Below are 9,931 nucleotides of genomic sequence, written 5' to 3'. Positions count from 1 at the left end.
GTTTTCCAACTTTGAAAATGTTTCTTCCACTTAGCCTAGTCTACTGTTACAGATTTCAGCTATATTTTGCATTTCTTTCAATGAACTTTTCATTTCCAGAAGTTCTGTTTGGTTTTTAAAAAATGATACGTCTCCTTTCATATCCTGAATTTTTTTTATTTTCTTTGTGTTGGTTTTCAACTTTTTCTTGAATATAATTGAGCTTTTAAAAAATAACTAATTTAAAATTATTAGTATTTCGAAGATTTCATATTAGTTACGATCCATTGCTAGAGAGTGAGTGTGATCCTTTGGGGGTGGTTTTCTATCTGTCTATTCATACTTTCAAAGTTGAGTATGAATTTTAATAAACCAGTATGTTTTTCTGGTTTATTGTCATCTGGATAAGCCATCTCTCTTTCTTATGTTTTGAATTTGCTTTCATTTAGATGAGGTTTTCCTCCCCTTGAGGAGGTGTCTATAATGTATGTTGTGTAGAGTCCTTTGGCTTTGGTTCTAGGTTCTTTCAGTGAACAGTATGTATAAGTTCCTCGATTGTAGATAGCATTTTTGGTGGCTTTCCCACATGCTGGTTGTAGTAGTGATGTACTGGGCATGTGAGTAGGCTCATTGCCTCCTGTGGGGCCAGAATGAAGAGGTGTCAGGAAACTTAGTTCAGTGCTGTGTACGTGTGTCAGCAGATTTTCTATTGTGCTGTGCAGGTTGATCTCCAGTCAGCAGATGGTGCTTATGGATAAGAGCTGGCTGCAGCCTACACAGTTAGGTATATACTTGATCCTTGTTTACTGGGAGAAGCTGTCTCTTGCTTCAGGCAATGTACTGTACTGATTTTTATCAGTAGAATGCCATCAATGGGACTGCTTGTCCATCTTCTCCTCTGCAGGATCTGCGGCATGCTTCTCTATTCCAGTGGATTCCTGTTTTCCCTCTTGAATTAAAGCTAACAGAGTTGATCTTTACACACTATTTTGCTATTTCCAGTTGACTGAGGCATGCTAAATGCCTCTAAATCATCATCTCAAAAAAAAAAAGGGGGGCAAATACTTTCAACTTGGGATTTATAAGGGAAAATGTTAGGACCGTTAGACCTAAAATCTACATTTATCTAGCTACCACTGCATCTCCAATGACTAGCACAGAATGTGTCAGTCACATAGTCAGCACTCAATAGATATTTATTGTATGAATGAATGACTAAATCGCTGTAAAATGATGTTACAAATTTACCTAAAGATGGAATCAGTGCTCTTCACTGCACAAAACCAACTTAAAGGCAGAGGGCAAGAGATCCCACTGATAGAGTCCACACAGCTCAGCCCCTAAAGGCATAGAGCAAGATGGAGAAGGTGGATCTAGAGGGGAGAACTGAGAAAGCCAACAAATGCACCAAGAGTCACTGAAGTCATGAGGAGGCAAGTGAATAGTTGCATCTCTTATCTTATTCAGGGCCACATAAGAATGAGTGTTAAGTACCATAAACATATGCCCCATACTTTTACTCTCTCACCTGTTGAACTCACATTGTGGTTATAATTTAGTTAAAATGTCATATCAAATGATTTTGATTAGTGTACAGTTACATTTTTGGAAACAGCTGACATTTAAGACCTACAGAATGACAATAATGTTAAACTTTAAGAAAAGTTGAAACTTGCCACACTGTGTATGTCAGATGCCCTAGATCAAATGGCAAACAAGCAATGTGAAATGAAAAATGTTGCCAGTTTAAGGAGCTGGGGAAATATGCTGTGCTGAAAGAATCCACCACACATTTGTAAACATAAATCAACTTTAAGACACAATTTTCCTTGGACAGAATGGTTGAAGAATGAATTTTCTTTGTTAGCCTGTTTTATGAGCATAATCAGAATACATTCATCACCTAAAGCAACACTTCGTTATTTGGAGGATTATAATGACTTTTCTCTGCTTCAGAATTGCTTGATGTTGCCCATGCTGTAATTGTTTAAGCAGGGAATAAATTTAATAATAATTTTATTTGGCTAGCTTGATTCAATATTTAAAATAAATGCGGATTCCCTATTTAATAAATGGTGCTAGGAAAACTGGCTAGCCATGTGTAGAAAGCTGAAACTGGATCCCTTCCCTACACCTTATACAAAAATTAATTCAAGATGGATTAAAGACTTACATGTTAGACCTAAAACTATAAAAACCCTAGAAGAAAGCCTAGGCAATATCATTCAGGACATAGGCGTGGGCAAGGACTTCATGTCTAAAACACCAAAAGCAATGACAACAAAAGCCAAAATTGACAAATGGGATCTAATTAAACTAAAGAGCTTCTGCGCAGCAAAAGAAACTACCATCAGAGTGAGCAGGCAACCTACAGAATGGGAGAAAATTTTTGCAATCTACTCATCTGACAAAGGGCTAATATCCAGAATCTACAATGAACTCAAACAAATTTACAAGAAGAAAACAAACAACCCCATCAAAAAGTGGGCAAAGGACATGAACAGACACTTCTCAAAAGAAGACATTTATGCAGCCAAAAAACACATGAAGAAATGCTCATCATCACTGGTCATCAGAGAAATGCAAATCAAAACCACAATGAGATACCACCTCACACCAGTTAGAATGGTGATCATTAAAAAGTCAGGAAACAACAGGTGCTGGAGAGGATGTGGAGAAATAGGAACACTTTTACACTGTTGGTGGGACTGTAAACTAGTTCAACCATTGTGGAAGTCAGTGTGGCGATTCCTCAGGGATCTAGAACTAGAAATACCATTTGACCCAGCCATCCCATTACTGGGTATATACCCAAAGGACTATAAATCATGCTGCTATAAAGACACACGCACACATATGTTTGTTGTGGCACTATTCACAATAGCAAAGACTTGGTACCAACCCAAATGTCCAACAACAATAGACTGGATTAAGAAAATGTGGCACATATACACCATGGAATAGCAGCCATAAAAAATGATGAGTTCATGTCCTTTGTAGGGACATGGATGAAACTGGAAAACATCATTCTCAGTAAACTATCGCAAGGACAAAAAACCAAACACCGCATGTTCTCACTCATAGGTGGGAATTGAACAATGAGAACTCATGGACACAGGAAGGGGAACATCACACTCCGGGGACTGTTGTGGGTTGGGGGGAGGGGGGATGGACAGCATTAGGAGATATACCTAATGCTAAATGACGAGTTAATGGGTGCAGGAAATCAACATGGCACATGGATACTTATGTAACAAACCTGCACATTGTGCACATGTACCCTAAAACCTAAAGTATAATAATAAAAAATAAAAAATAAATAAATGAATGCTTATGCTTATGGATAATTTTTGAACAATAAATTTGTGATTTATGGACTTGCCAGGAACTAGATGGAGTTTGTATACATAGAACTTTGACATATTTTATTGAGGAATATACAAAATTAAGAAGTTGGCAGAAAGAAGCATACATGAGTGAAGACAGGACAACAAGAAAGAGATATGAGAAATAGGCTGGGTGCGGTGGCTTACACCTGTAATCCCAGCACTTTGGGAGACCGAGGTGGGCAGATCACCTGAAGTCAGGAGTTCGAGACCAGCCTGACCAACATGGAGAAACCCTGTCTTTACTAAAAATACAAAAATTAGCTGGGCATCGTGGCTCATGCCTGTAATCCCAGCTACTCAGGAGGCTGAGGCAGGAGAATCACTTGAGCCTGGGAAGCAGAGGTTGCAGTGAACTGAGTTCATACCATTGCACTCCAGTCTGGGCAACAAGAGTGAAACTCCATCTCAAAAAAAAAGGAAAAAAAAGAAAGAAAGATATAAGAGAAATAGACAAAGAAATGGATAGCTTCAAGAAAAGGGTATTTGAAGAATTATGGGGACAACACTGAGTAACTAGGTCTTTCTTTTTATTAAGGGCATGCAAAAATGAACTTAATAAATGTAAGTTAAGGTTATGCATATTGGATTCAAAGAGACAGGTTACAGTACCCTTAATAGCTCCAAACACTTAATAGTAGTAGATAACCTTGGGCAGATTTCTTCATTCATCTGACCTTCAGTTTTCTCATGTGAAGAATACAGATAATAAGAGTAATTACCTCATGAGGTGGTTGGGAGGATTAAATGAGCTCAGCTTTGCACTCTGATGCACAGTAAATGTCCAACAAATATAAGTTATTTTTGTTGTTTGAAGTCAAGGACATTTAAATATTGGAGTAGATCATCAAAAAAGTAGATTTTTCCCTTCCTCCCTTGAGACCACTGGGATTGTGACAGGATCACCCCTGTATGTAAATGATATTTTTCTTCAGATGATCCATTTATGTATATTTCTAGCCCACAATCCTAGAAGTAAAGTATAAATAAGGAGCAGCTGTTCCAAAAATCCTTTTTACTCTGTCAGTGCTGGCTTGCTCTCTCCAGGAAGGGAATTTTTGCTATTCAAATTCCGTGTTTGTCACTCTGCAGTGAGTTGAAATCAGAGTCTGGCTGCTGATGGGGCTGTACCGTGGTTTCCAATAGGGAGCCAACACCTGAGGTGTATGTTGCCGACTCCTGTCTTGAAGTGAAGCCTGGAGAAAGGCCAAGTCTGTATCTCTTTGATATTTTCTCCAAAGCCAAGTGTAGCTATTCTGTACATGCAGGTAGAAGAGCTGGGGAATGAACATTCTCCAGGAGCAGCTACCACTAGTAACTATCTGGAAATTGAGGATAAATTTGTTAGCTGTTTAATCCCTCGAATGAGGAAATTCTCTTTTATAATGTTTTCCCACAGGAATCAGTCCCAGTCACCCACATGGCAACTAACCCTTCATTGGCTGCCCTTTCTTGTCTCACTACCCCCTAACCACACACCCTCCCTTGTTTTGGGGATTACCTCTCAAATAAATTGCTTGCATTAAAAATCCTTGTTTCAGAATCTGCTTTTGGGGGAACGAAACTGAGACAGGGTGTCAGTATCTAGCTTTCATGTTTTGTTTTGTTTTGTTTTTGAGACGGAGTCTCGCTCTGTTGCCCAGGCTAGAGTGCAGTGGCATGATCTTGGCTCACTGCAAGCTCTGCCTCCTGAGTTCATGCCACTCTCCTGCCTCAGCCTCCTGAGTAGCTGGGACTACAGGCACCCACCACCACACCTAGCTAATTTTTTGTATTTTTAGTAGAGATGGGGTTTCACTGTGTTAGCCAGGATGGTCTCGATCTCCTGACCTTGTGATCTACCTGCCTCAGCCTCCCAAAATGCTGGGATTACAGGCGTGAGCCACTGCACCTGGCCTGTCTTTCATATTTTAAGGGCAATAAACATCACAGTGGAGATTACAGGAGATTTGAGGCGACTGGGAAAGATAGAATTTATGGGGAAAGAAGAAAGTTGAATGTCCATTTTAAGTACGAACATATCATTGAATGCTAAGTGCCAGGCACTGGGCTAAACTCTGGAGATATAAGCAATAGACCTTGTCTTGTAAGGACTCATATTCTTCTAGTAAAGAAAAACAGCAATTCATTCATTATCAAACTCCAAGGTGATCTGTAACTTAATAAAGTGGAGTGCAAAGTGCTTTGGGAATACAGACAAGAGAAGACCTCAGAAGGCTGATAGAGGTGTATTTCAGATTCACAAAATAAGTGATATTTGTACTATAGGATGAGCATGACTTTGGTGGAAATAGGGTGAGGAGAGCATTCTAGGCAGGGAAAACAACTTGCATAGAGGTTTGAAAATATTTGGAATGTTTGGTTGGACAGTTGGAAGGAAGTTCATTTGGGGTGGAGAAGGGGCAGAAGATAAAGCTGAGAAAGAGGTCAGAGCCTGACTGTAAGAACTCTTGCCTCCAAAACTGTAGAACAGATGAGAGGAATAAGAAGAGCTTGATGCATCAGAAAAAGGAAGTGCAGTGCCTCGCTTTCTTTTTCTTTTTTTTTTTTTTTTTTTGAGACTCACTCTGTCTCCCAGGCTGGAGTGCAGTGCTACAATCTTGGCTCACTGCAGCCTCCACCTCCCAGGTTCAAGTGATCCTCCTGCTTCAGCCTCCCGAGTAGCCGAGACTACAGGTGCCCACAACTACATCCAGCTAATTTTTGTATTTTTAGTAGAGAAGAGGTTTCACCATGTTGGCTAGACTGGTTTCAAACTCCTGACCTCAGGTGAGCTGCCCACCTCGGCCTCCCAAAGTGCTGGGATTACAGGTGTGAGCCACTGCTCCTGGTCATGCTTTCTTTTCTAAGTGTCTCCAGGAGAAGGAGAAAAGGAAGAAGAAAAGAGACTCATAAGTGAGGCTGCATATTTTCAGCTACCATTCATGGGTCATTATTACGTCTTATACACTATGTGAAACTCTTTACAAACATGGTCCCATTTAACCCTCACATTAAGCCTGTGAGGTAGGACTATTGTTAGGCTCTTTTATTGATGAGAACGTTAAAACTTAGAGGCCGCCTAGAAAATGTTAAGGTTTGGAGCTCACGTTTGCCTGATTCCAAAGCTCCTCAACCACTAAAGTATACTACTTTTCTTTTGGAAGAAGCAAATGTGGAGTGAACAGAAACTGCTGTGGTCATACTGCTTGGGTTGGGGATGGCAATATGTGGAGGCCAGTGGAGGGAGAGGCCCACTTGCTGACTTCTGCTTATTCAGGAACAAGTGAATTTAGAAGAAACCACAAGGAGCAGTCATCGTGTTGAAAGTCCTTTGTTTTTTGGTGAAATCTACAGAAGATATTTTAAATATGGGAAGTTTTTGTTTTTGCTTTTGTTTCAATTAAATTTATTCTTAGCCCCTACTAAATGATCCAACAGAAGAAGAGAGAATAAAAAGTTGCTTAAGCCACAGCAATAGCAATGCTGGTTCCATACAGTGAATGGGTTTCAGCCTGTTATTCATTAGTTCCTCTTAGAACCTCCATACAGCATCACTATAATTCCATAGCACTTCAAACTTCCCTTTTGCAATAGCCTTAAATAATGAAAATCCTAGTTTTCCTCTACGCTCCCAGTATATTTGAACTATTTATTTGTTTTGAAGTTTAATATTTGTCTTCAGGACCTAATTACTTGAATGGAAAAGTTTGTCGTTAAATTAACTGTTAACACTTGAGGAGAAAGTTGGGCCTAATTGGTATTACTTTTTAATTTTTTTCTATAAACACCATTCTTAAATCCAGATAAGTGAAAAGTATAATTGGTCTTATCCTTTGATAAATAAGCAATGAAACTCCAGACATATAAATGCTTTTGAGAATTTTAAGCAGCTTGCATTTTTATGCCACACTGGAGTAGAACAGGGAGGGAGCAGAGGCAATCTGGGAAATGAGATGAAACTTTTTAAACACGTGACCAAAGCGTTAATGTAAAAAGCTCTATAAATTCCGGAATAATCAATTATTAATCTTCTTCTAGGCTACTAATCTTATTCATAACAGAAATCTAATATAGTCAGCATAAAAACATTTTAAATTTTCAAATAAAACATTTCTGTAATAGATTTTAAAATACTTACATCTTTAGCTGCTACTAAAAGCTGCCATCCCAGAGTTATAGGAAGATCAGAGAATATGGAGATCGAATGTTTTAAGAAGAGATTGTTTCAGGTAGTATCTTATAAGAAACATTTAAGTCATTTGCCTGTCAGCTACTTGACCCAAGTCTTCCTTCTAGAACTGGAGCCATGCCTACTCTATAGCACAGACTTTAAATGGTCTCTGAGAAACAACCTGAAAAGTTAACTTGCTGCTCCTGGTGATGGCTGATGGTAATTCCTCTTTAGGCTGAAGAGGGAAAAATATCTGATGCACTCATCTGAAAACTTTGTTTGCTATGGGAATTTGCTTTGGCGAATGCAACTTTTAAGACCTGTTGGTTCACTCAAAGGTCAAGGAACATTTATGTAAGGGATCTTCAATAACATTCTTTCAGCTTGGCAAGCAGCAAATGCCCTGGTACCAACTTTTTTCCCCTCATTTGAGTATTAAATTTGTGTATGGCTTCATTTGACTTCCCACCAAATAGTGAAATTGTTTTCAAAATATGCAGATAACATTGTGTGAACTTAGAGACATTTATTTTACTTTTATTTCCTTTTTTAATGATTTTCTTTCTTGGTTTATCAAAAGCACTGCTTTTGAAATATTGACCATGACCAAAGCCACTGTGAAAAAATTTTAACCTGACAGGTCATTTGCATTAATGATGCTCCCTAAAGGGATGTGTTTATCTGCATTTTCCAAAGTGTGTTCTTCAAACTTTTAATTCTGAATATTGGTTATTAGGATGGTAATAGGTGTCATTCAATGAGAATGTTCTGTGGTTAAATAAGTTTAGGTAATTCTAGGAATGTGGTGATCAGAATACAGCTCCCTTTCTTCTACTTCAATTTGAAGTGACTACACTCTCCTAAGCTAGGTATCTCTGGAGTCTGTGGGCCCTGGGGTGTGGTTGAGGCCTTACGCACTGTGGGATCCTTTTGGTGATAACTGGTATGGGGCGTCCTTGGATTATGGAGTGAAAACCCGGGGCAATTAATCCTGGGAAAATCTTGAAGATATGCCCACCTTGATTCCAGGTGAGTGTGCTAGGTCCCACCTTACTAAGTGTCCAGAGACCAGGAGACAGTGGATTGGCTAATTTCCCTCTGCCTTGTCATTCAGAGTAGGAGATTGCAGAAGTATTTTGCAGTGCCTGGTACCCCGCCTTTTCATCACAGGTCCCATATCCTAACAACCCTTTGCCTCCAGTGTCCTTTATGCTATCTCATCAATAAAATCTAAGTCCCAAATAAGCTACAAAGAAAGACAACAGCTCACCTAAGAGTGTCCAGCTACCCCCAAGAGAAGAAGCAGTTAAGCCATCAGAAAATGTGCCATGGTAATAAAGAAACAGAAGTACTGGGGAGAAAACAGATGAAAACTTCAATTAAATTGTGTACTTAGGGACACCAAAGTGCTGCACAGAAAATACTTCCTGTCATAAAAACATGACTTGAGTCCCAGTGCGGTGGCTCACGCCTGTAACTCCAGCACTTTGGGAGGGTGAGGCAGGCGGATTACGAGGTCAGGAGTACAAGACCAGCCTGACCAACATGGTGAAACCCCGTCTGTACTAAAAATACAAAAATTAGCCGGGCGTGGTGGCACGTGCCTGTAATCCCAGCTACTCAGGAGGCTGAGGTGGAGGTTGAAGTGAGCTGAGATCGTGCCACTGCACTCCAGCCTGGGCAACAGAGCGAGACTCCATCTCAAAACAAAACAACAACAAAAAAACTAAAAACATGACTTAAAAATTAATATATTCAGCACATGAAGTAATGGTCCCTGCTGAGACCCAAGTTAGTGGTCCCAAAGACCAAGTGCAAGAAATAATGTCAAACATAGAGCCAAAAGCTATATGGAAATTATAAGAGAAAGGATAACAGATTGAAGGGTAAATCCAGGAAATTAAATATCTGGGCAATAAGTGAGGAGAAAAGAGAGCAGATACAGTAGAAGCAATAGATAAACAAATTCCAGGGAAACATTTCTCAGGCTGAACCTAGTCATGAGTCTGCATATTCAAAGTATTCACAGGGGTCCAGGCTAGACTGCTGAGAAAAGATAGTCATCCAGTTATTTGTAGGTAAAATTCTTAAAATCAAATAGATAAAGAAAAACTTGTTATAAACTTCCAGAAAGAGAGATTACATTATCTACTGAGAAAAAATGAATCATAATGCCACTGGAATACCCATCTGTAAACATAAGAAACTAAAACATGATAGAATGACATCAGAGAAAAAGGATAGCAACTCAAGAATTCCATATCCAGTCAGGATATTAGTCATCTCAATAAAGATAGTCAAGTATAGGTAACAACTCAAAGTGTGAGTCATCCAAGCAACCCCTCTGAGAAAAATACTTGAGACAGTCAAGATAAAATATAACTGAACCAAAAATAAGAACTCAAGCCAAAGA

Source organism: Nomascus leucogenys, chromosome 9 (assembly GCF_006542625.1).
Source record: "Nomascus leucogenys isolate Asia chromosome 9, Asia_NLE_v1, whole genome shotgun sequence".
Taxonomy (NCBI): domain Eukaryota; kingdom Metazoa; phylum Chordata; class Mammalia; order Primates; family Hylobatidae; genus Nomascus; species Nomascus leucogenys.
Note: the sequence above shows the minus strand (reverse complement) of the source record.